This window comes from Bubalus bubalis, chromosome 18, assembly GCF_019923935.1.
Source record: "Bubalus bubalis isolate 160015118507 breed Murrah chromosome 18, NDDB_SH_1, whole genome shotgun sequence".
NCBI classification, from domain to species: Eukaryota; Metazoa; Chordata; class Mammalia; order Artiodactyla; family Bovidae; genus Bubalus; species Bubalus bubalis.
In genome coordinates this window covers 24,637,171-24,661,458 of record NC_059174.1, presented here as the reverse complement: position 1 = coordinate 24,661,458, position 24,288 = coordinate 24,637,171, and the positions used below count along the sequence as shown (strand labels likewise).

The 24,288-nt window shown below is 43.6% G+C and overlaps 1 protein-coding gene across 11 annotated transcripts in view; it reads right to left on the bottom strand.

Moving 5' to 3' along the window:
- The window catches only part of NLRC5 (NLR family CARD domain containing 5), a 91,140-nt gene that overhangs the window by 57,552 nt on the left and 9,300 nt on the right, over positions 1-24,288 (bottom strand). For all 11 annotated transcript variants that reach the window (XM_045163407.1, XM_044931898.2, XM_044931896.2 and 8 more), the window contains exons 2-3: positions 740-851; positions 302-625 (exon numbers count right to left, since the gene is read on the bottom strand). The gene's annotated coding sequence lies outside the window, so the exon portion shown is untranslated. The remainder of the gene's footprint in view (positions 1-301; positions 626-739; positions 852-24,288) is intronic.

Sequence of the window (24,288 nt, the reverse complement as noted above, 5' to 3'; positions counted from 1 at the left end):
TGCTGGGGCCAACACCATGTGTTCTGGGGTTCAGACTCTAGCTTCTCCCTTGACCCCCAAGAGACCTACTGGGCACATGTCCCCAGCTCCTTCTGGTCACCCCTCTTCAACCAAACTAATAGCAACAACTCCTTGCTCAGGCACAGAGTTTGAGACTTCAAGAAATATGCTCACATCTATGGCATGGATCACTGTCCCCACTCAACAGATGAAAATGCTAAGCTGGGGAAGGGTAAAGGACAGACCCAAGATCATCATGTAAGTCCATGGAGGAGACGTGCTCAGAACTGAGATTTCTTACCTCTCAGACCAGTTAATTTCCAAGGCTTGGCAACCCTAGGTGGCACCAGACAAGGGCTAATCCCTGGCTTCTGTGTGATCTTGGCGCTTACGGCATGGCTTCTTTTCCGGGCTAGAGTGTCCAAAGTCCATGCGGCCCATAAAGAACTCATCCAGGGCAGCAAGGTGCCAGGCAGAAGTGAGGAGTGCCTGGATGATATAATTTCGGGGAAAGTCCTTCAAATTCAAATTTCTCCCCCAGCCAGTCTAACATGATGCCTTTGTTTCCACCATGAGTGCTCTGTCCCCTTTGAGTAAGACATTAGCTCTTTAAAAATAACCAGCCCTGGAAGAAAAAACACACTATATCATTATTGGTCATTGTGAAAGTCAGTAGCAAACAGCCTTGGAGACAGAGGATTATAGTAGAAAGATCCTCAGTGAAGGGATGGTCACTGACCTGGCTCCCTGGTTCATCATAGATGTTCTAGGATGTCCACAGAGAGGGTCTCCTGAGTTCCTGGGCCAAGTCCTGGAGCTGGATTTTCAGATTCTTTCCATAGGACAGGCTCCTAAGAGATAGGAGAAAGACTACTTTCTTATCATTATTCCACATTCCAAGAGGAACTCTGTAAAGAAGGCACCGACCCTCACTCCTAACTCCCCTGAGGACATCAACCCAGAAACAGCCTTCTCATCTTCATGTGCAGATCTTATTCTTCCCCAAGCAAGATTCTTCTTGTCCCTGAACTGTGCACAGCGCAACCCTCCTCAGTATCACTTCCCACCACAACTGGCCCAGAGGATGCCCCTCTTACTCTTCCAATTTGAATATTCCCCTTACAGTGACTTGTTCCATCACTACATACCTCTCCAACCCAGTAGATTTATTACAGCTAATTTATTAAATGAAGATGGAATAACTCTTACCAAATATGTCAGCCTTCTTTCCTAATAAAACCTCAAAGAGGTTAGAATGTGCAGCTTTCTCTCTTCATACATCATGAAGTTTTTAAATAATTGAGAGTAAACATCCTTCTTAATGAGAAAACCCAGAGGCACTGATCACTGTCTCACCAAGAGAACAATAAAATGATGATCATTTAATCAGTTTTATTTTATTAGTTCCTCTATTATAAAAACTATAAATGAAGTATGACCTGTAGAAATTGTGAATCACTATGTTGCATACCTGTATTTATATAATATTTTATATCAACCATATCTCAATAAAAAATAAAGTAAGGACATCCCTGGTGGTACAGTGAATAGGAATCTGCTTGCCAGTGCAGGTGATGCGGGTTTGATCCCTGGTCTGGGAAAATTCCACATGCCATGGAGCAACTAAGCCCATGTGCTACAACTCCTGAGCCTGCATTCCAGAACTCCTGAGCCCGAGTGCTACAACTACTGAAGCCCATGAGACTAGAACCTGTGCTCTGCAACAAGAGAGGCCACGGCAATGAGAAGCCCACACGCCTCGACTGGAGAGTAGCCCTGCTCACCACTTTCAGAGAAAGCCCATACACAGCAATGAAGATCCAGCATAACCAAAAATGAAAATAAACAAATAGCGCTTCCCTGGTGGTTTAGTGGGTAAAGAATCTGCCTGCGAATGCAGTAGACACAGGTTCAATCCCTGACCTGGAAAAAGCCCACATGCTGTGGAGCAACTAAGCCTGTGGCCACAACCACTGAGCCTGTGCTCTAGAGCCCAGGAGCTGCAACTACCGAGCCCACGTGCCTCAACTACTGAAGCCTGTGCTCTGCAACGAGGGAAGCCACGGCAATGAGAGGCCCGAGCCCTGCAGCTAGAGAGTAGCCCCTGGGCGCCACAACTAAAGAAAAAAGCCCAAGCAGTAATGAAGACACAGAACAGCCATAGATAAATAAATAAGTATAAAATAAAATGACACTGGTACAAATGTCTACGTAACACAGCTTCAGAGATCTTGTCTAACAATAAGGAACTGACAAAAGACAAGATGGCTAAAAAGTATATGGAAGAATGGAAGAAAGGCAAAGATCAAAGTATGCACTGATGGAGTATCTAAGAAGTATGAGGAAGGTAACAACAAAGTTCCAGACTTCAGATCAATCCACATCAAGAGGGCACATTTCATAGAGAGCCCAGAAATAAACTCACACAGCTACACTCAATTAATCTTTGACAAAGGAGGCAAGAATACAATGGGGGAAAAGACAGTCTCTTCAGCAAGTGGTACTGAAAAAGCTGGACAGTTGTATGTAAATCAATGAAGTTGATTTACACCTCACACCATGCTAAGTCACTTCAGTCGTGTCCGACTCTGTGACCCCAATAGACGGCAGCCCACCAGGCTCCCCCTTCCCTGGGATTCTCCAGGCAAGAACACTGGAGTGGGTTGCCATTTCCTTCTCCAATGCGTGAAAGTGAAGTCACTCAGTCGTGTCCAACTCTTAGCGACCCCATGGACTGCAGCATACCAGGCTCCTCCATCCATGGGATTTTCCAGGCAAGAGTGCTGGAGTGGGGTGTCATTGCCTTCTCCGACCTCACACAATGCACAGCAATAAACTCAAAATGGCCTAACAATTATGGGACATGACACCATAAAACTCCTAGAAGAGAACATAGGCAAAACATTCTCTGACATAATAGCACCAATATTTTTTTAGGTCAGTCTCCCAAGACAATAGAAATAAAACCAAAAATTAACAAAGGAGACCTAGTCAAATGTACAAGCTTTTGTATAGCAAAGGAAACCATAAACAAAACCAGAAGACAACCTATTGACTGGGAGAAAATATCTGCAAATAATGCAATAGACAAGGGCTTAATTTCCAAAATATACAAACAGTTCATACAATTCGATAACAAAAGAAACAAACAATTCAATCCAAAAATTGGCAAAAGATCTAAATAGATATTTTTCCAAAGAAGACACATAGATGGCCAATAGGCACATAAAAATATGTTTAACATTGCTAATTATTAGAGAAATGCAAATCAAGCCTACGATGAGGTACCACTTCACACCAGTCAGAATGACCATCATTAAAAAGTCTACAAATAACAAATGCTGGAGAGAGTGTGGAGAAAAGGGAACCCTCCTACATTGTTGTAAATCAGTGTAACCACTATGGAGAACAGTATGGAAATTCTTCAAAAAACTAAAAATAGAGTTACCATGTGATTCAGCAATCCTACTCCTGGACAAAACCCAGACAAAACTATCATTCAAAAAGATCCACGTGCCGCTGTGTTCATAGCAGCATTATTTACAATAGCCAAGACATGGATACAACCTAAATGTCCATTGACAGATGAATGGATGAGGTACATATATATAATGGAATACTACTCAGCCATAAAAAGAATGAAATGGTGCCATTCGCAGCAACATGAACTGAACTAGAGATTATCATACTAAGTGAAGTAGGTCAGAAAGAGAAAGACAAATACCATATGATATCACTTATATGTAGAATCTAAAATATGACACAAATGGCAATTATATTCATTGGGAAAGGCAGGCAATGACGGAGAGACTTCCAAACAAAAGCACTTTATAAAGTAAAGGTCATTAAAACCTGATGGTGCCAGATTTAAAATAGAACAGATTGATCTAAGGAATGGAAGAGAGTTCAAATTAGCTTCACACCCATTTAAAATCCACTATTTGATCAATGGTATTGAGAGGGAAAATATGGAAGAATACATAGTATTAAAACACATAGTAATACAAGTATTTTAAATGGGAAGAATTATTATCATTGGCTGTGCCACACTGCTTACGGGATCTTAGTTCCCGGACCAGGTATTGAACAAAGGCCCTCGGCAGCGAGTGTACAGGGTCCTAACCGCTGGACCGCCTGGGAATTCCTTTTTTTATTAAGAATTATTTTTAAATTAAGTAATTAAAGTTTTCTTATTAAAACCACAACCAGATATCATTTCATACCCCCCTCAAATATCTCCAATGAAAGAGAAGATAATACAACTGTTAATGAGGATGTGGAGAAATAGGAACCCTTATATACTGCTGGTGGGAATGCAAAATGGTGCAGCCCCTTTGGAGAAGGTTGGCAGTTCTTTAAAATGTTAACCAAAGTTATAACTCAGCAGTTTTCTACTCCTAGGTTTATACTCAAGAGAAATGAAATATATATACTTACATAAAAACATACACAAATGTTTATCATCCCTCATAGCCAAAAAGTGAAAAAAATCAAAATTTCCATAACTCACAGATGAGTAGGCAAAATATGGTATGTCACTACAACAGAATATTATTTAGCAACAAAAAGGAAAAAAGTAACATCGTGTTCAGTCACTTCAGTCATGTCCACTGTTTGTGACCCTATGGACTGTAGCCTGCCAGGCTCCTCAGTCCATGGGATTCTCCAGGCAAGAATACTGGAGTGGGCTGCCATGCCCTCCTCCAGGGGGTCCTTCCGACCCAGGGATCAAACTCGCATCTCCTGCATGTCCTGCATTGCAGATGAATTCTTAACTGCCGAGCCACTATTATGTACTACAAGATGGATGAACAGGTAAAATACGCTAAGTGAAAAAAGCTCCAAAGTATACTAGTAAGTGAATTCAACTTTTAAAAGCTACTGCATATGTCTGTTTTAAATGTGCTGTGTGAATCTGCATACAGAGAGACCAACTCTAGGGCTACCCAAGAAAACTGGTGACAGGACTGTACCTGGGGAGTGGACGTGGGAGAAGCAGGCAAAGGAGAGCCCTTGTTACACTGTACAGTTCGCTCTCTGTGTCTGTGGATCTGAATCTTCAAGTGTGGAGCCCATAGATATGGAGTGCTGACTGTACTATGCCATCTTATATAAACGACTTGAGCATCCGAGGGTAGGGACACTGAGGGCCGCCTGTACTCTTTGGACAACTGCATACATTAAAACTTTTCAACAGGCACAACTGTTTCAAAGCCATAAAATGTTCATATTAAAAACTAGGGTTCGATCCCTGGGTCAGGAAGATTCCCTAGTAAATGTGTTACCTCTAAGAATCACCAATGCATTCCTGGGACATGGGGCTCAGAGAGCGGTAATGAAAAGCCAGCATCACACAGTAAGATTCCCAAGGGAATCCAGGTATGTGGGTTTGTGGTCCCATGCTCCTGCCACTCCAGTCCAGGTCCAGACAGGAAGAGGGAGAAAGGCAGGGGGCCTTGTCGGGTCGCTGGTCTCACTGAGGGGTGGGCATAGGAGGCTTGCCCAGATGGGAGCTCCATCCTGGCTTCTGTCGCCCTCATCGCTGTGCTCTTGGGGAGTCTCTCTTGCTATCCGGGGCACGCCGTGCTGTGTAGGTTAGGGGAGCCAGTTCCTTTGCCCAGTCCTTTGCTCTTGCTGCTCCCTATGCCTGGAGACTGCCGCCCCAACCCCCGCCCCCCGACCTCCAGTCCACATTCATGCACATGCGCACACATGCCAACATGCACTTCTCTGGCCAGAGTCATCTCTAAAACTCAGCGCTGGTCTGGTCTCATTTCTGTCTAAACCTCCTATAGTTTCCCGTCACCTGTAAGATGCAGTGTGGCACCACAGTTAGTGGGACTTCCACGAAGCAGGTCCACATCAGGTGCTCAAGAAAGGTTCAAAGGATGAGTAACAAATGGTCCTTCACCGTCTGGGTCCTGGCCACTTTCGGGCCATCTCACGCCACCTCTGCTGCCTGCCACGTGACCACGCTCCCGGCCCCACCCAGCCATCCTCTTTCACAACTCCTCACCTTGCACACATACCCTGCTCTGCCTCGAATGCCCTGCCCTTTCCCTTCCATCTTGCAAACTCCTCCTTCTTCTTATGGACTCAGCTCCAATCAACTCCTGCTCCCTTCTCAGGGAAGTCCTGCCGGCTGCCTTCCCAGACTGAGTCGCGCCGCTACCACTGGTCTTCCCTCCTTAGCAATGTCTCCTTCCTCCCCCACAGCAGGGCTTGTCATTCTGCACCATCATTTCCTCTTGGTCAGTCCTTCCTTCAGCAGCTGGGAACACCACCTGATTCTGGACAAGAGCAAACACCTTGGCAACAGGGCCCTGGATTGGAGTCTCTACTTGGTACCCGCTGTGTGGCTTTGGTTTGGTTACCCCATGGCTTGGTACTTCAGTGTCCTCATCTGTAAAAGGAGGATGTTTGAGGTCAGGCTGCTAAAAGCAGAACCCAAGATAGGGGTGTCTGTTGAAGTTATTTATTAAGGCTGAAAGGGAAGCAGGATGGCACAAGGGAAGAAGTTAGGCAAAGATGCGGTTTCAGGAGGTCTAGCTTCAGCCTGACCACGGGGAGCTCTGGGATGTGAGTGACAGGTCAACAGGCCTATCCTGCCAAGAGGCAAGGGGGCTGGGCTGCTATTTCCCGCCCACCCCCCTCACTCACCCCCCTCAGTGGCCACATCCGCCAGACACTGGCTATGGGCCATATCCAGGTAGTGGAGGAGGGGCATTCCGATCGGCCAAGGGCAATCTTTAAGGGCAGGGTGCAGTGTGAGCAGCCTACGCCCACAATGGATGGGGAATGGGGGTGGGGGACTGGCCCATGAAGGGGGGCCCAGTAGACTGGAGACCCGGAGCACCAGCAGGGTCAGCTTTTGGGGTAATAACAGTTAACTGGCAAGGGCATTGGGAGGTGAAGCAGGCAAATCCCCTGACACAGCATCTGGCACATGAGCTATTATTACCAGTGTTGTTCCCTCTGCAGCCCCGGCCCAGCACAGGGTAGACGGAAGAGAGGGAGGGAAGGAGGAGAGGATATGCTTGGAGTCACAGACCTCTGGCTGCTTCTTCCTTCTTCCTGCTTGGATTGAGAGGGAGGCCCTTCGAGGCTGGGGCTTGGCAGTCACATGTGCTGGCCGCACCCCCAAACCTCACTTGTTGGGCTCTGTTTCCTCATCTCTACGGGGCGGGGGGGAGGGCATCACAGGCCGTCCCTGTTCCCCGGGCTGTCTGGGAGGGTCAAGCCGAGCATCAGGGCCCGTGGGTGGCTGGAAGCCCTATCCTCTGGCTGGTTCTGACAGACCTGGGGTTCTGTCCCAGCTCCAGGGCCCTGGTGGGAGGAAAGAGGACAGAAGAGGGCCACTGAGGTCAGACAGTGGGAAGAGAGGACCAGAAATAAGAAGGCTAGAACCCTAACCTCAAGACAGGAAGGGTATGGTTGGTAGGGACAATAAGAAAAGCATGGCCTGGGCCATGACAGCCACTCCAGACATTCGGACCAAAATATCTGAAGGAGGGCAAGCAAAGTACTGCTGGACTCGGTTTCTCAGGACCGAGTGGACAGGTCAGGCCTGGGGAACCCGGGGAAGACCAGAGTCCACAGAGGCCCTCAAGCCCTCTCACACCAAGTCCTACAGGGCTGACAACAGAAAACTCAGGGCCTCTGTATCCCCCCAGGGTGGATGATCACAGTCCAAGGCTTTGGAGGACGCCTGAGGCCAGAGGCAAAGGCGAACCTAGCTAGAAGAATCCATGCCAGCTCCCCTCCCCAACTCTCTGGCCTTTTTTCCCCCTCTGGCCACACTGTGGCCATATGGGATCTTAGTTCCCTGACCAGGGATCGAACCCCATGCCCCTTGCAGTGGGAGTGCGGAGTCCTAACCACCAGATGGCCAGGGATGTTCCCAGGCCCATTTTACAGATGGGGAAACTGAAGTCCTGAGAGGGGAAGGCCTTACTGACACTCATAGCAAGTAAGAAGTGAAAGTGAGACCAGACTGAGCTATCAGGCTTTTTCTTGGGGGTGCTAATGCAGCGCCACCCCAGGAATCATCCTCTTTTCATGGGTCCCCACGACGGGGTACCTTCAGGGAGATGTGAGCAGCCATTTCTTCCCTCATCCATAAAAGTGGGCAGAGAGGGCAAGAGGGGTCCTTGACCCGGCACATTTCCATGGGGCGGGGGTGGGGGGAGGGTGTGCGATGGGGATGATTTCTTTTGAAAGCCATCATCTTTATTGTCCCTCACAATGACAGGGTCCTGCAGGACTTAACACGCACCCCCATGTGTCTTACCAAAGCAGAAACCGAGGCCCAAGACTTCCCTAGCGGTCCAGTGGCCAAGACTCCCTGCTCCCGGTGCAGAGGGCCCGGGTTTGATACCTGGTCAGGGAACTGGATCCCACATGCCACAACTAAGAGCCCACCTGCCTCAACAAAGATCAAAAATCCCAAGCGCCACAACTAAGACCTGACACAGCCAAATTAACTAATTTAAAAAAGAAAAAGGAACCAAGGCTCCCAGCAGTGAGGGGCCCTCCCCACATCACCAGCTAGAAAGATACAGAGCTGGGAGTTGAGAAAGCATCTTCTTGTCTCAAAGTCTTTGCGGAGGGTGGCACGAGCCTGCACTCTGAGCCCCGGGCCTGGGTGGCCCCTGTTCTAAATCCAGCAGCGCCTCTCTTTTCCTGTCACTAGAAACCAGGAATCTGGCTCCCAGCCCCCATCACTAGAACTGAAACTGCCTCCTTTATTCCAGCCGACTTCCTGCTCAGACAGCTCAGACTCTCCACCAAAAGAACCCCTGGGGTTTCCGGGTGCACCCTTCTCTGAAACGTGGACAGCAGGTGGCCAGGGAGGGATCTTGCCTTTTCCACTCAGCCCTGGAGGTTTGGGTCCAGCACCCACCAGAAGTGGCCAGTGAGAAGGCTCCTTCCCAACAGGGTCCTGGGCCTCCGGAGGGCCAGTGGCTCCCAAACCTGCCTGCATGTTAGAGTCATCCGGGGTTTTAAAAATTCCAGTGGGCTGCACCCCAGATCAATCACAGCACAATCTCTGAGGGTGGGACACAGGCACCTTTGGAAGCAACCCAGCTGAGCTTGGGGACTACTATTCTAGGCCATGCTGCCACCCAGCGCTCCACTCCGGGTGGGCAGAAAGGCTTCGTGTTCCCTTGTACCCGGCGCCTTGCTTCCCCAGCAGAGCCGAGGCTTCTTGCCTTCGAGAGGTTGGGGACAGGAAGGCCACCGAGATGGCCGCATTTAGATGGGACCCTGAGGGTGCCTGCTGAAAACTGCCGCTCCTCCTGCACTTCCACCTCTGGCCTGCTCCTTGGCACCTCGTGGCCCTGCCAACTCCTCCCATGTCCACTCCAAACCAAAAATGAAGCTGAGACCTGGAAATCCCCTTTTCGTCTCCAACCATGTGGTTGAAGAGGATCCTGGAGGAATTATGTGCTGGTTTGGGGGGCAAAGAAGGCTCAAGATGTAAAGCAGAGAAATTAGATCCTGAGGTTCAAATTCACAGCCTGGAGATTGGTCTGCCCACTTCCAAAGGCAAATTGGAGGCAATTTCTAAAACCTAAATGTGTCCACCCTTTGACTCTATAACCAAGCTGCTTGGCAGGAAGCCCAGGGAGAGCCACACAGCCTGGAATACGCAGAGCATACTGGATAAGGAAATCCTGCAGCCGTGTTTGACCAACTGATATCTCAATAAGGTTTGGTGTGACCACACCTCTGGGTTATGGGCATGAAGACCACTGACATGGCTGGATCCTTATATGTATTAACTGAATAAACAAGACACATGAATAATGATATGCATAATATGATACTATTTGTTTGAAGAATACATAGAAAACAAAGCACCAACACTGTATGTCTTCATCCAGGTCTATAATCCCATGTTTTTATAACTTAGAGGTTAAGAGCATGAATTTTGGAGCCAGCTGTCTAGCTTGGAACTAAGCATTTCATCATTTGCAGGCTGTGTGGCATCAGACAAATTGTATAGCCTCTCTAGGCTTCAGTGTTCTTATCTATAAAACAAGGATAGGACTTCCCTGGTGGTCCAGTAGTTAAGAATCCAGCAGCCAATGCAGGGGATGCAGGTTCAGTCCCTGGTCTGTGAAGATGTACATACCTCGGGGCAACTAAGCCCAGGTGCCGCAACTACTGAACCCTTGAGCCCACGCTCTGCAACAAGAGAAGCCACTGCAATGAGACACCCTCGAACCACAGTGAAGACTAGCCTCCACTCGCCGCAACTCGAGAAAGCCTGTGCGCGCAGCAACAAAGACCCAGCACAGCCAAAAATAAAAAAAATAAATGAAAATAAATAAACCAAGGATAACTTCAGTATCTACCTCACAGGGTTGGGACTGTGTCAATACATGTAAAGTGCTTAAAACAAGGCCTTGCAGTTAGTGAGCCCAATAGAAGTGTTTTGGGGTTTTTTTTGAATTGTTGGTTTTGGGGGTTTTTTTCGGTTGTACAACATGGCTTGTGGGATCTGCATTGAGAGTGCAGAGTCCTGACCACTGGACCTCCAGGGAATCCCCTTGTTTGTTTGTTTTTTAATGCGAAGCTTTAGATAAAGTTCTGGAAGGCAACACACCAAACTGGTTATCTCAAACTAGGAGAGGACTGGCCTGGGGCGGGAAGCAGTGAGTAATGGAGATGTAGGCACCTGACGTGGCATCCAGCTGTTTGCAAAGCGAATTTAATCATGTATTACCTGTGTGGTTTAAGCTGAAAACATTTTTTTGAAAGTGAAAGAAGACAGATCAGTGACCAGAAAGCTGCACTCTTTGAAGTCAGAAGAGGAGTTCTACTTCCAGGCTGGATCAGCTGACCTATGTCCTCCCATGCCAACTGGCAGTGCCCAGGCACACGAAATGCGGGCAGAAGAAAGGATTGGGAAGAGGGCTGGAGGTTAGTGATCGGTTGGTTGGAGCCTCGGTTCTGAGCTTCACTGCCCCAAACTGACTTGCTGGGTGATACCAGGCAAGTCCCTGCCCTCTCTGGGCCGTAACTCACTTGTACCTCAAGTAGGGTTAATACCAGCCCGTCTTACAGGGACTGGTGGAGCTGATAAGGGGTCGGGAGGCTTGGGTGCAAATCCTGATTTCAACATGTTGTGCTGTGCAACCTAGGGCACGTTTCCTAACTCCTCTGTACCTCCAGTTCCTCATCTGCAAATGGGGGTGATGATGCTGCATCCACTTCACAGGGTCATTGTGAGGCTGGAAGACAATAATGAAGATCACAGCACAATGAGGGGGACGCCCATCTGCAGCGGGTGCTAGCTGGTGCCAATCTCATATACTGGGTTCTTAGCACAGGTCCGGGCAACATGCTATAGCATTCCACTTGCATTTCCTCAGCAGGTTCTCAGTCACCCTTTCAAGGCAAATGTTACAGACTCTGGGAAGTCAAGAAGCACAGAGTGGATTAAAAACATCTGCTGAGGGACTTCCCTGGTGGTCCAGCGGTTAGGACTCTGTGCTTCCAATGCAGGGGGCATGGGTTTGATCCCTGGTCAGGGAAATAAGATCCCACATGGTAAATGGCCCCCAGTTTTTTTTTTTTTTTAAAGGAAAAACGACATTAAAAGCTCTGCTGAGGACTTCGTTGGTGGTCCGGTGGTTAAGAATTTGCCTGCCAATACAGGGGACAAGCGTTTGATCCCTGATCTGGGAAGATCCCACATGCCACGGAGCAACTAAGCTTGTGAGCCACAGCTACTGATCCTGTGCCTTAGAACCCATGCTCTGCAGCAAGATAGAACACCAGAATGAGACGCCTGTGCACCGCAACTAGAGAGTAGCCCCCACTCACTGCATCTAGAGAAAGCCCTCACATAGCAACAAAGACCCAGCATGGCCAAAAATTAAAAAAAAAAAATTTTTTTTTAAAAACCCTTCCACTGAACTCAGAGGCGCTTTCCTAACTGAAGCACCACACTGCCTTCAACCAATGACCTTCTTTCCAAACAAAATAATCATTTCCATAGCTCTTGATTATTTTTATGCTATAAAATATAATCTGCACTCATTTGAAAAGTTCTAAACATTTTAGAAATATATCATGTGAATTTTCTCACAATCTTACTCTTTAGGGAGAAGAATACAAGTTCCAAGACTTTTTTTACCCATGTTGGAGAACATTTTTGCCTTATACGAGAATCAGAGTTTCGTTTCCTTAAACATTTTCTAGAAATCATTTCACTTTGAACTTGATTTTCTAGTATCATTTGCCTTGCATGGAAGGTAACCCCTCCAAAGAAACCCAAGGGAAACAAAACTAAAATGATGCCCACTGAAACTGCCCTCCTGGGGCTCTGGCCTGAGGCCTGGCCTCCAGTTGTTAAAAAGGTGGTCCTCAGTGTGAGAGGCATTACGGATATTAGCAGTCAACTGAGACTTTCTTCTTGACGAATCAGGAAGGATCAGAGAGAAGTGAAAAGAGCACAGCTGCTCTCACTTTGTGATTCAACGAATGCCTTGTCCACGCACCACTTAACACTATCTGGCTGACTCTGCTGTGTAAGTCTGAGACAAAGCTTGACTTGTCCGTTTCAAGAAGAGAATTCTGTGGGTGCAAAATGCACAGGACACCTTCAAGAATGTAAGGAAAAGACTATTGTGAGACACGCAAAACAGAAAGCTATTTCTCTCTTCAAATAAGATGCTGTGACAAGACCTGAATGCCTCAAAATACAAGTTTCCCAGGGTTTGAGTCTTTCCTCCATTTGGCATGAAGAGCAGAAGCAACCTCTCAGGCAAGGAGTTAATGGGGGTTTGGGTTTTGCTGATGGTACAGGCTGCATGTCTCCCCTCAGAAGATGGATGTTGGGGGATCAAGCAGTTTTATAGCTGCCTGCAGCCTCTGTATCCACACAGTCTTCTAGGAAAGAAATTTAGCAACATGGTCTCAAATTTTTTAAATAATGGTTCATTCAGGGACACAGAGATCAGACTGTTGGTTGCCAAAGGGGAGAGGGCTGGAGGAAGGATGGAGTGGGAGGTTGGGGTTAGCAGATGTAAGCTTTTACGTGTGGGATGGATAAACAACAAGATCCAACTGTATAGCACAAAGAACTATATTCAGTATCCTATGATAAACCATAACGGAAAAGAATATTAAGAAAAAGAATGTATTAAAAAACAATAGTTCAAGACAGGATTTGGGGAAGATGGCAGAGTAGGAAGCATTAGGATTCTGTCTCCTCATTTAGACAAAAATGGTGTGAGCAGAATCTGGTATAACTGTTTTGGAACTCCGGAGTCTGTTGAAAGCTTACAACTGCAAGGGGAAGTCTGGACTGTTAAATTTTGGTTAATTTTGGTCAATTTCAGCTCTTAACACAGTAATAGGTGCCTGTCCCTTACCCCTCAGACTCACGGCAGTCAGCTGTGCACCTGGACCGACCTGCACACAGCTTGCAGGAGCTCGGGTGGGTGAAAAGGACCCTGTCCTCCAGATACTGGAGACTTGAGCCGTATCTGTTGACTGCTGCTTCTGATCTCAGAGGCGCAGACAGAAACAGGCAGCCATTGTTGATACACCCCACTCCCTCCATGTTGCAAGCCTCTTCTTAGCTGAACTGACCTCCAGGAGATTTAAAGGTGGCCAGTGGTAAAGAATCTGCCCGCAATTTGGGAAACCTAGGTTCGATCCCTGAGTTGGGAAGATCCCATGGAGAAGGGAATGGCAACCCTCTCCAGTATTGCCTGGAAAATTCCATGGCGAGAGGAGCCTGAAGGGCTAGAGTCCATGGGGTCGTAAAAAGTTGGACACAGCTGTGCAACTTTCAGTTAATGCCCTTTGTTTCTTCCTTCAATTCTGCTTTTCCCCTTTTGGGAGCCAGACATTAAAGACAAGGACATTTAGAAACAACTGTACATATGGGGAAAATTATAAAGTGACTGCACATGCCTAAGAAAAGGTTCAGAAAAGACATAAGAAGACATTAAGTTTACATCTCAGGTTGACTCTAGGCACAGAAACAGTTTACAACAATACAAAAAAATAACACCCAATAACCAAAACCAGCAACCCTGGAGAGGGGGAGAATCTGATTCCCAGATTTTACACATTATTAGATTCAAATGTCCAGGGTTCAACAAGAACAACAGCAACAACAAAATCACAAAGCATACAAAGGAAACAATGGTCCACTGAAAGGAAAAAAATATTCAATAGACTCCGTCTCTGAAAAAAATTAGTGACGGATGTATTAGACAAATACTTTAAAACAACTAACTGACTTAAAGAGTCCCAAAGAGCTAAGAAAGCAAAAAAAAAAAAAAAAAAGTTGTGCAGACAAAATGTAAATGTCAATAAAGAGATAGAAAACCTAAAAAGAAACCAAGAAGAGATTCTGGAGCTGAAAAAATGTAATATTGAAAATGAAAAATTCATAGAGGGATTCAAAGGCAGATTTGAGTAGGCAGAAGAAAGAATCAGGGAACTTCAAGATAGAATAAAGGAAATTATAAAGGCTGAGAAACAGAAAAAGCCTGAAGAAAGTGAACCGAGTTTAAGGGATGTGTGAGACATGATTAAGTGGGCCACCATATGTACTATGGGAGCCCCAGAAGAAGGAAGAGAAAGGGACAGAGAGAAAAACTGAAGAAATAATGGCTGAAAAGTTCTCAAATTTGCTGGAAGAGTTGAATATAAACATTCAAAAACCTCAATGAATTTCAAGTGAAATTAACTCAGAGACCCACATCAAAACACATTATAAGCAGATTTTCAAAAACAAAAAAGAGGGGCTTCCCTGGTTGCCCTTGTGGTAAAGAATCTGCCTGCCAATGCAGAAGACACAGGTTCAATCCCTGATCTGGGGAGATCCCACATGCTGCAGAGCAACTAAGCCTGTGTACCACAACTATTGAGCCTGTGCTTCAGAGCCTGGAAAGTGCAGCTACTGAGCTTGTGTGCCACAAGTACTGAAGCCCATGAGCCCTAAAGACCATGCTCTACAACAAGAGAAGTCAATAAAATGAGAAGGCCACACAGTGCAGCTAGAGGGTAGTCTCCACTTTGTACAACTAGAGAAAAGCTCATGCAGCAACAAAGACCCAGCACAGCCAAAAATAGATAAAATTATTTAAAAATACCCAAATCTCAAAGATAAAGTTCAAGTCTTGAAAGCAGCAAGAGAGAAGTGAATCATCACATACACAGGCTCCTCAATATGATTATCTTCAAATTTCTCCTCTGAAACCTGAGGACGGTAGGCCCATACATTCAAAGTGCTAAAAGAAAAACTGCCAACCAAAAATCCTATATCCGGCAAAACTGTCCTTCAAAAGTAAGGGGGGAATCAAGACATTCCCAGATAAACAAAAGCTGAGGGGGTTCATGATGTGCCCAGCAAGAAATGCTCAAGGTACTCCTGTAAAGGGAAATGAAAGGACTCTAGACAGTTGAAGCCATGTGAAAAATAAAGATATCAATAAAGGCAAGTATATGGACAGTTATAAAAGCTAGTATTATTGCAGTAATAGTTTGTATTTTTTGTTTTCTACAGGATTTATGTATACATGTAAAGAAAAACAATTATTAGTGTAAAGACTAGTATTACTGTAACTGGTTTTTAATTCCAAATCTTGTTTTCTACAAACACTAGGAGACTAATGCATTTTTAAAAATTATTATATTTGAGGCACATAAAGTATAAGGATGTAATTTTGTGCCACCAATAACAGAAAACAGTGGGAATGGAGCTGTAAATAGCAGAGTTTTTGTATATTACTGAAGTGAATGTTACATTAGGATGTTAAATGTAATCCTCATACTAACCACAAGGAAACTAGCTATAGAATATACTCAAAAAAAAATTAAAAAAGAATTTAAACATTTCACTACAAAAAGTTAGTGAAAGTGAAAGTGAAGTCACTCAGTCGTGTCCAACTCTTTGCAACCCCGTGGACTGTAGCCCACCAGGCTCCTCCGTCCATGGGATTCTCCAGGCAAGAATACTGGAGTGGGTTGCCATTTCCTTCTCCAGAAACAAAAAGTTAACTAAACACAAAAGAGGAATGCAAAAAGTGAGGGACCAAAAAGCTATACGGCATGTAAAAACCAAAGAGCAAAATGACAGAAATAAGTCCCTCCTCATCAGTAGTAACCTAAATGCAAATGGATTAAACTCTCCAATCAAAAGACAGATTGGCTGAATGGATAAAAACACTGATCTAACTATACGCTGTCTACAAGAGACACACTTGAAATTCAAGGGAAAAAACAGATTGAAAGTAAAGGGATGGAAAAAGATATCCCATGAAAATAGTAATCAAAGGAGAGAAGGAATGGGTAGACTAATGTGAAACGGATTGCCAGTCCAGGCTCAATGCATGATACAGGATGCTCAGGGCTAGTGCACTGGGATGACCCAGAGGGATGGTATAAGGAGGGAGGTGGGAGGGGGGTTCAGGATGGGGAGCACGTGTACACCCCTGGCAGATTCATGTTGATGTATGGCAAGACCAATACAATATTGTAAAGTAATTAGCCTCCAATTAAAATAAATAAATTTATATTAAAAAATAAAAAATTTAAAAAAAGATAAAGTAGACTTTAAATTAGAAAAAAGGTTATAAGAGACAAAGAAGGACTTTACATGTTAATAAAAGGTTAAATATATCAAGAAGATATACCAGTTATAACATTTACATGCCTAATGACAGACAACCAAAATATACAAGGCAAAAACTGATAGAATTGAAGTGAGACATAAGCATTTTTACAATAATATTTGGAGGCTTTAATACCGACTCGCAATAAGGGATAGAATAATCAAACAGAAGACAAGTGAAGAAATAGAGGACTTAATCAGTACAATAGGTCAATAAGATCCAACAGACATATACAGGATTCTCCACCCAGCAACCACAGGATACACATTCTCAGGTGCACATGGGCTATTTTCCAGGATAGACCATACGTAAGGGCACAAATGATGTCTCGATAGATTCTAAAAGATAAATATCATACGAAGTATAGTCTCTGACCACAGTGGTGTTAGAAATCAATAACATAAAGGAAACTGGAAAACTCACAAAATCGTGGAAACAAGACTGCCCACAGTCAAGCAAATCAAAGAAGAAATCACAGTGGAAATTAGAAAATGTTTACAGATGAATGAAAACAAAACCAAAATTTATGGAACACAGCAAAAGCAGTGCTAAGGAGAAATTTTATAGGTATAAATGTTTACATTCGAAAATAAGAGAGATCTCAAATCAACAACCTAACTTTATAACTTAAGAAACTAGGAAAGAAAAGTAAATTAAATGCAAAACTAGCAGAAGAAATGAAATAATAACAATTCAGTTGAGTTCAGTCACTGAGTCATGTCTGACTCTTTGCGACCCCATGAACTGCAGCATGCCAGGCCTCCCTGTCTATCACCAACTCCTGGAGATCACCCAAACCCATGTCCATTGAGTCATTGATGCCATCCAACCATCTCATCCTCTGTCATCCCCTTCTCCTCCTGCCCCCAATCCCTTCCAGCATCAGGGTCTTTTCAAATGAGTCACTCTTCGCATCAGGTGGCCAAAATATTGGAGTTTCAGCTTCAGCATCAGTCCTTCCAATGAATATTCAGGACTGATTTCCTTCAGGATGGACTGGTTGGATCTCCTTGCAGTCCAAGGGACTCTCAAGAGTCTTCTCCAACACCACAGTTCAAAAGCATCAATTCTTTGGTGCTCAGCTTTCTTCACAGTCCAACTCTCACATCCATACATGACCACAGGAAAAACCATAGCCTTGACTAGTAGGATCTTTGTTGGCAAAGTAATGTCTCTGCTTTTGAATATGCTATCTAGGTTGGTCATAACTTTTCTTCCAAGGAGTAAGCATCTTTTAATTTCATGGCTGCAATCACCATCTGCAGTGATTTTGGAGCCCCCAAAAATAAAGTCTGACACTGTTTCCACTGTTTCCCCATCTATTTCCCATGAAGTGGTGGGACCAGATGCCATGATCTTCGTTTTCTGAATGTTGAGCTTTAAGCCAACGTTTTCACTCTCCTCTTTCACCTTCATCAAGAGGCTCTTTAGTTCTTCTTCACTTTCTGCCTGAAGGGTAGTGTCATCTGCATATCTGAGGTTATTGGTATTTCTCCCAGCAATCTTGATTCCAGCTTGTGCTTCATCCAGCCCAGAGTTTCTCATGATGTACTCTGCACAGAAGTTAAATAAGCAGGGTGACAATACACAGCCTTGACATAATCCTTTTCCTATTTTGAACCAGTCTGTTGTTCCATGTCCAGTTCTAACTGTTGCTTTCTGACCTGCATACAAATTTCTCAAGAGGCAGGTCAGGTGGTCTGGTATTCCCATCTCTTTCAGAATTTCCCACAGTTTATTGTGATCCACACAGTCAAAGGCTTTGGCATAGGCAATAAAGCATAAATAGATGTTTTTCTGGAACTCTCTTGCTTTTTCCATGATCCAGCAGATGTTGGCAACTTGATCTCTGGTTCCTCTGCCTTTTCTAAAACCAACTTGAACATCTGGAAGTTCACGGTTCACGTATTGCTGAAGCCTGGCTTGGAGAATTTTGAGCATTACTTTACTAGCATGTGAGATGAGTGCAATTGTGCGGTAGTTTGAGCATTCTTTGGCATTGCCTTTCTTTGGGATTGGAATGAAAACTGACCTTTTCTAGTCCTGTGGCCACTGCTGAGTTTTCCAAATTTGCTGGCATATTGGGTGCAGCACTTTCACAGCATCATCTTTCAGGATTTGGAATAGCTCAACTGGAATTCCATCACCTCCACTAGCTTTGTTTGTAGTGATGCTTCCTAAGGCCCATTTGACTTCACACTCCAGGATGTCTGGCTCTAGGTGAGTGATCACACCATCATGATTATCCAGGTCATGAAGATGTTTTTTGTACAGTTCATCTGTGCATTCTTGCCAACTCTTCTTAACGTCTTCTTAATATCCATACCATTTCTGTCCTTTATTGAGCCCATCTTTGCATGAAATGTTCCCTTGGTATCTTTAATTTTCTTGAAGAGATCTCTAGTCTTTCTCATTCTATTATTTTCCTCTATTACTTTGCATTGATCACCGAGGAAGGCTTTCTTATCTCTCCTTGCTATTCTTCAGAACTCTGCATTCATATGGGTATATCTTTCCTTTTCTCCTTTGCTTTTTGCTTCCCTTCTTTTCACAGCTATTTGAAAGGCCTCCTCAGACAGCCATTTTGCTTTTTTGGCATTTCTTTTTCTTGGGGATGGTCTTGATCCCTGTCTCCTGTACAATGTCATGAACCTCCATCCATAGTTCATCAGGCATTCTATCAGATCTAGTTCCTTAAATCTATTTCTCACTTCCACTGTATAGTCATAAGGGATTTGATTTAGGCCATACCTGAATGGTCTAGTGGTTTTCCCTACTTTCTTCAATTTAAGTCTGAATTTGGCAATAAGGAGTTCATGATCTGAGCCACAGTCAGCTCCCGGTCTTGTTTTTGCTGACTGTATAGAGCTTCTCCATCTTTGGCTGCAAAGAATATAATCAATCTGATTTCGGTGTTGACCATCTGGTGATGTCCATGTGTAGAGTCTTCTCTTGTGTTGTTGGAAAAGGGTGTTTGCTATGACCAGTGCGTTCTCTTGGCAGAACTCTATTAGCCGTTGCCCTGCTTCATTCTGTACTCCAAGACCAAATTTGCCTGTTACTCTAGGTGTTTCTTGACTTTCTACTTTTGCATTCCAGTCCCCTATAATGAAAAGGACATCTTTTTTGGGTGTTAGTTCTAGAAGGTCTTGTAGGTCTTCATAGAACTGTTCAAATTCAGCTTCTTCAGTGTTACTGGTCAGGGCATAGACTTGGATTACCGTGATATTGAATGTTTTGCCTAATAATAGCAATTAAAGTATAAATAAAGGAAAAGGAGAATAGAAAAATAATAGAGAAAAGTTAATGAAACCAAAAGCTGGTTCTTCAAAAACATCAACAAAATTAACGTGCCTTTTGGACTAAGAAAAAAAGGGAGAAGACTCAAATTACTAAAGTCAGAATGTGGGCACATCACTACCAATTCTACAGAAATAAAAAGAATTACAATACTATGTATGAACGTCAACAAATTGAATAACCTACATGAAACAGACAAATTCCTAGGAACACAAAACCTTACAACATTAAGTCACAAAGAAGTAGAAAATCTGAATAGACTTATAACTAGTAAGTAAATACAAATGTATTTTAAATTTGTATTTACTTACTAGTAAATACAAAATTAAATTTGTATTTACAAATTTACAAATACAAAATTAAAATTGTATTTATTTGTATGATGTAAATACTATGTACATCGACAAATTGAATAACCTACATGAAATGGACAAATTCCCAGGAACACAAAACCTTACAACATTAAGTCACAAAGAAGTAGAAAATCTGAATAGACTTATAACTAGTAAGTAAATACATCAGCAGTAAAAAAAAAAAAAAATCTCCCAATAAAGAAAAGTCCTGGACTGGATGGCTTCACAGTGAATTCTACCTAAAAGTTAAAAAAGAAGTAATATCAATCCTTTTCAAATCTTCTCCCAAAAGTTGAAGAGGGGGAGCACTTCCTAACTCATTCTTGGAGGCCAGCACTCTCTGATATCAAAGCCAGACAAAGACACTGCAAGAAAACTAGAGACTAATATCTCTCATGAACAATGATGCAAATATTCCCAACAAAATACTAGCAAACCAAATTCAGCAAATCAAAAGATTATGCACTGTAACCAAGTTAGATTTAGTCCTAGAATGCAAGGATAGTTCAACATATGAAAACTGATCAATGAAGTGTGTCACATCAACAAAATGAAGAGAAGAAACCACACAATCATGTCAATTGCTACCAAAAAAAAAAACTGACAAAATTAAACACCCATTTATGATAAAAATATCCAACAAACTAGGAATAGAAGGAAACTACCTCCACATAATAAAAGTTATACATGAAAAACACATAGCAAACATCATACTCAATGGTGAAAGATGGAAAACTTTTCCTCTAAGACCAGAACAAAGTAAGGATGCTTGCTTTCATCACTTCCATACAACATGGAACCAGCAGTTCTAGCCACTGGATTAGGCAAGAAAAAGAAATAAAAAGCATCCAAATTGGAAAGGAAGAAGTTAAATTATCTGTTTGCAGATGACAGGATCTTATATGTAGAAAACCCTAAAGATTCCACCAATAAAACTTATTAGAACTAATAAGTAAATTCAGCAAGGCAGCAAGATACAAAGTCAACACAAACAGATCAGTTGCTTCTAAATATGAATGATGAGTAATCTGAAAAGGAAATGACCCAAACAATTCCATTTACAATGGCATCAAAAATAAATAAAACATTGGGTTGGCCAAAAAGCTTGTTCAGGTTTTTCCATAATATCTTACAGGAAAATCTGAATGAACTTTTTGGCCAACCCAATACTCAGACGTTAACTCAACCAAGGAGGTGAAAGATTTGTACAATGTAACTACAAAATATTGCTGAAAGAGTAAGACACTAAATAATTAAATAAGACATAAATAAATGGAAACACATCTCATGTTCATGGATTGGAAAGCTTACAATTGATAAAATGTCAGAATTACCCAGAGTGATCTACAGATTCAATGCAATCTCCATCAAAACCCCAATGACCTCTTTTTTGCAAAGATTAAAAAAAAATCCTAAAATTCAAACAGAATCTCAAGGGACCCCAAATAGTCAAAACAATCATGAAAGAAAGAACAAGACTGGAGGAATCATACTTCCTGATTTCAAAACTTGCTACAGTTATCAAAACAGTGTGGTATTGGCATAAAGGCAGATATACAGACCAATGGGATAGAAAAAGGAGTCTAGTCTTACTTTTGAGACAGTGCCAAGATCATTCAATGGGGGAAAGGACAATCTTTTCAACAAATGGTTCTGGGAAAACTGGATATCCACATGTGAAGGGATGAAGCTGGCCCCTTACCTAACACCATATATAAAAACTAACTCAAAATGGATAAGGCCCTAAGTGTAAGACCTAAAAGAATGAAATTTTTAGAAGCAAACATAGAATGAAAGCTGTGACATCTGGTTTGGCAATGGTTTCTTGGAGATGACACTGAAAGCACAGACATCAAAAGAACAGAAAAATCTGGACTTCATAAAAAAATTTTAAGTCATACATCAAAAGATCCTACCCACAGAACAACACACAGAACAGGAGAATGTCTGCAAAGTACCTATATGATAAGGGGTTGATATCCAGCATACAGACAGAACTCCTGCAACTCAACAAGAAACCAAAGAAGTCAATTAAAAACTGGGCAAAGGATCTGAAAACATATTTCTCCAAAGAGATATACGAATGGTCAACAAGCACATGGAAAGGCACTCAGTATTATAACGGCTGCTGTTGCTGTTTAGTCGCTAAGCTGTGTTCGACTCTTTTGCGACCCTATGGACTGTAGCCCGCCAGGCTCCTCTGTCCACGGGATTTCCAAAGCAAGAATACTGGAGTGGGCAGCCACTTCCTTCTCTAGGGAATCTTCCCAACCCAGGGGTCAAACCCACATCTCCCACACTGGAGGCAGATTCTTTACCACTGAGCCATGAGAGAAGCCCTACTAATCATTAGGGAAATGGGCTTTTGATAACTCAGTGGTAAAGAATCTGCCTGCCAAAGCAGGAGATACAGGAGATGTGGGCTCAATCCCTGGTCGGAAAGATCCCCTGGAGTAGAAAATGGCAACCCACTCCAGTATTCTTGCTTGGAAAATTCCATGTACAGAGGAGCCTGGCAGGTTGCAGTCCATGGGGTCACAAACGATCAGACACAACTGACCAACTACGCATACACACACAGTCAAAACTACAATGAGATATCACCTCACTTCCATTAGGATGGCAACTGAAAAAAACAGAATAAACAGAAAACAAAAAGTGATGGGGAGGCTGTGGAGAAACTGGAACCCTCGTGCATTGTTGGTAAGAAAGTAAAATAGTACAGCTGCTGTGGAAAACAGTAAGGAGGTGTTTCAAAAATCAAAAACAGAACTATACTATGGCCCTGGATCCTGGATATGTACTCAAGAAAATTAAAAGCAGGGTCTTGAAGAGATATTTGTACACCTGTGCTCACAGCAGCTTTGGTTATAACAGGTAAAACATGGAAGCAATCCAAGTGTCCATTGATGGATGAATGAATAAGAAAAATATGATTATACATATAATGGAATATTATTCAGCCTTTAAAAGGAAGGAAATTCTGCAACATGTTACAAGATAAATGAACCTTGAGGACACCTAAGCTAAGTGATATGTCAGTCCCCCAAAGACAAATAATGTATGATTCACCTATATGAGATATTTAGAGTAATCAAATCCATACAGATAGGAGAATGACAGCTGCTAGGGGGTGAAGGGCACAGGATTCCAGTTTTACAAGATGAAAAGAGTTATGCGAATGGATGATGGTGATGGATTCACAACATGAATGTCCTTAGAAGTGCTGAACTGTGCACTTAAAAATGGTTGACAGAGGACTTCCCTGGTGGCACAGTGGATAAGTATTTGCCTGCCAATGCAGGGGACTTGGGTTCGAATCCCGGTCTGAGAAGATTCCACATGCATGGAGCAACTAAGCCATTTGCCACAACTACTGAGCCCATGCTGTAGAGCCTGTGAGCTACAACTACTGAGCCCCATGTGCTGCAACTATTGGAGCCCCTGCACCCTAGAGCCCGCGCTCCACAACAAGAGAAGCTACTGCAATGAGAAGCCCATGCATTGTAACTAGAGAGTAGCCCCCACTTGCCGCAACAAAAGAAAGCCTGTGTAGCAACGAAGACGCAGTACAGCCAAAAATGAATAAATTTTAAAAACATTAAAAATGGTTGATGGAAACTTTTATGTGTCTTTTAACACAACAACAAAATTAAAAATAAAGTCCATATACCCTTTTACAAGTCCACAGTGGAAACAGAGCTGAAGGAAACCATCCAGGCTGTGAGCAGCCCTCTGGTCACCAGAATGTTCACAGGGCTGGAAGTCAGCTGGGGCAGCCCCATCTTTCCCGATACAGATGAACTGGCTCAGACACCCTGAAGTACCATGGCCTGGGGAAGCTTACAGCTCCCACACAGGCAGATCTCCTTGGACAGAGGGCTCCTACTCAGTTTCTGTTATTACAGGCAAAAGGAGCTCAGTTGCCTTATCTCCTTCACCGTTACCTGACGTCTACTGCACATCTTCGTATACTTGGGTACTGTCTG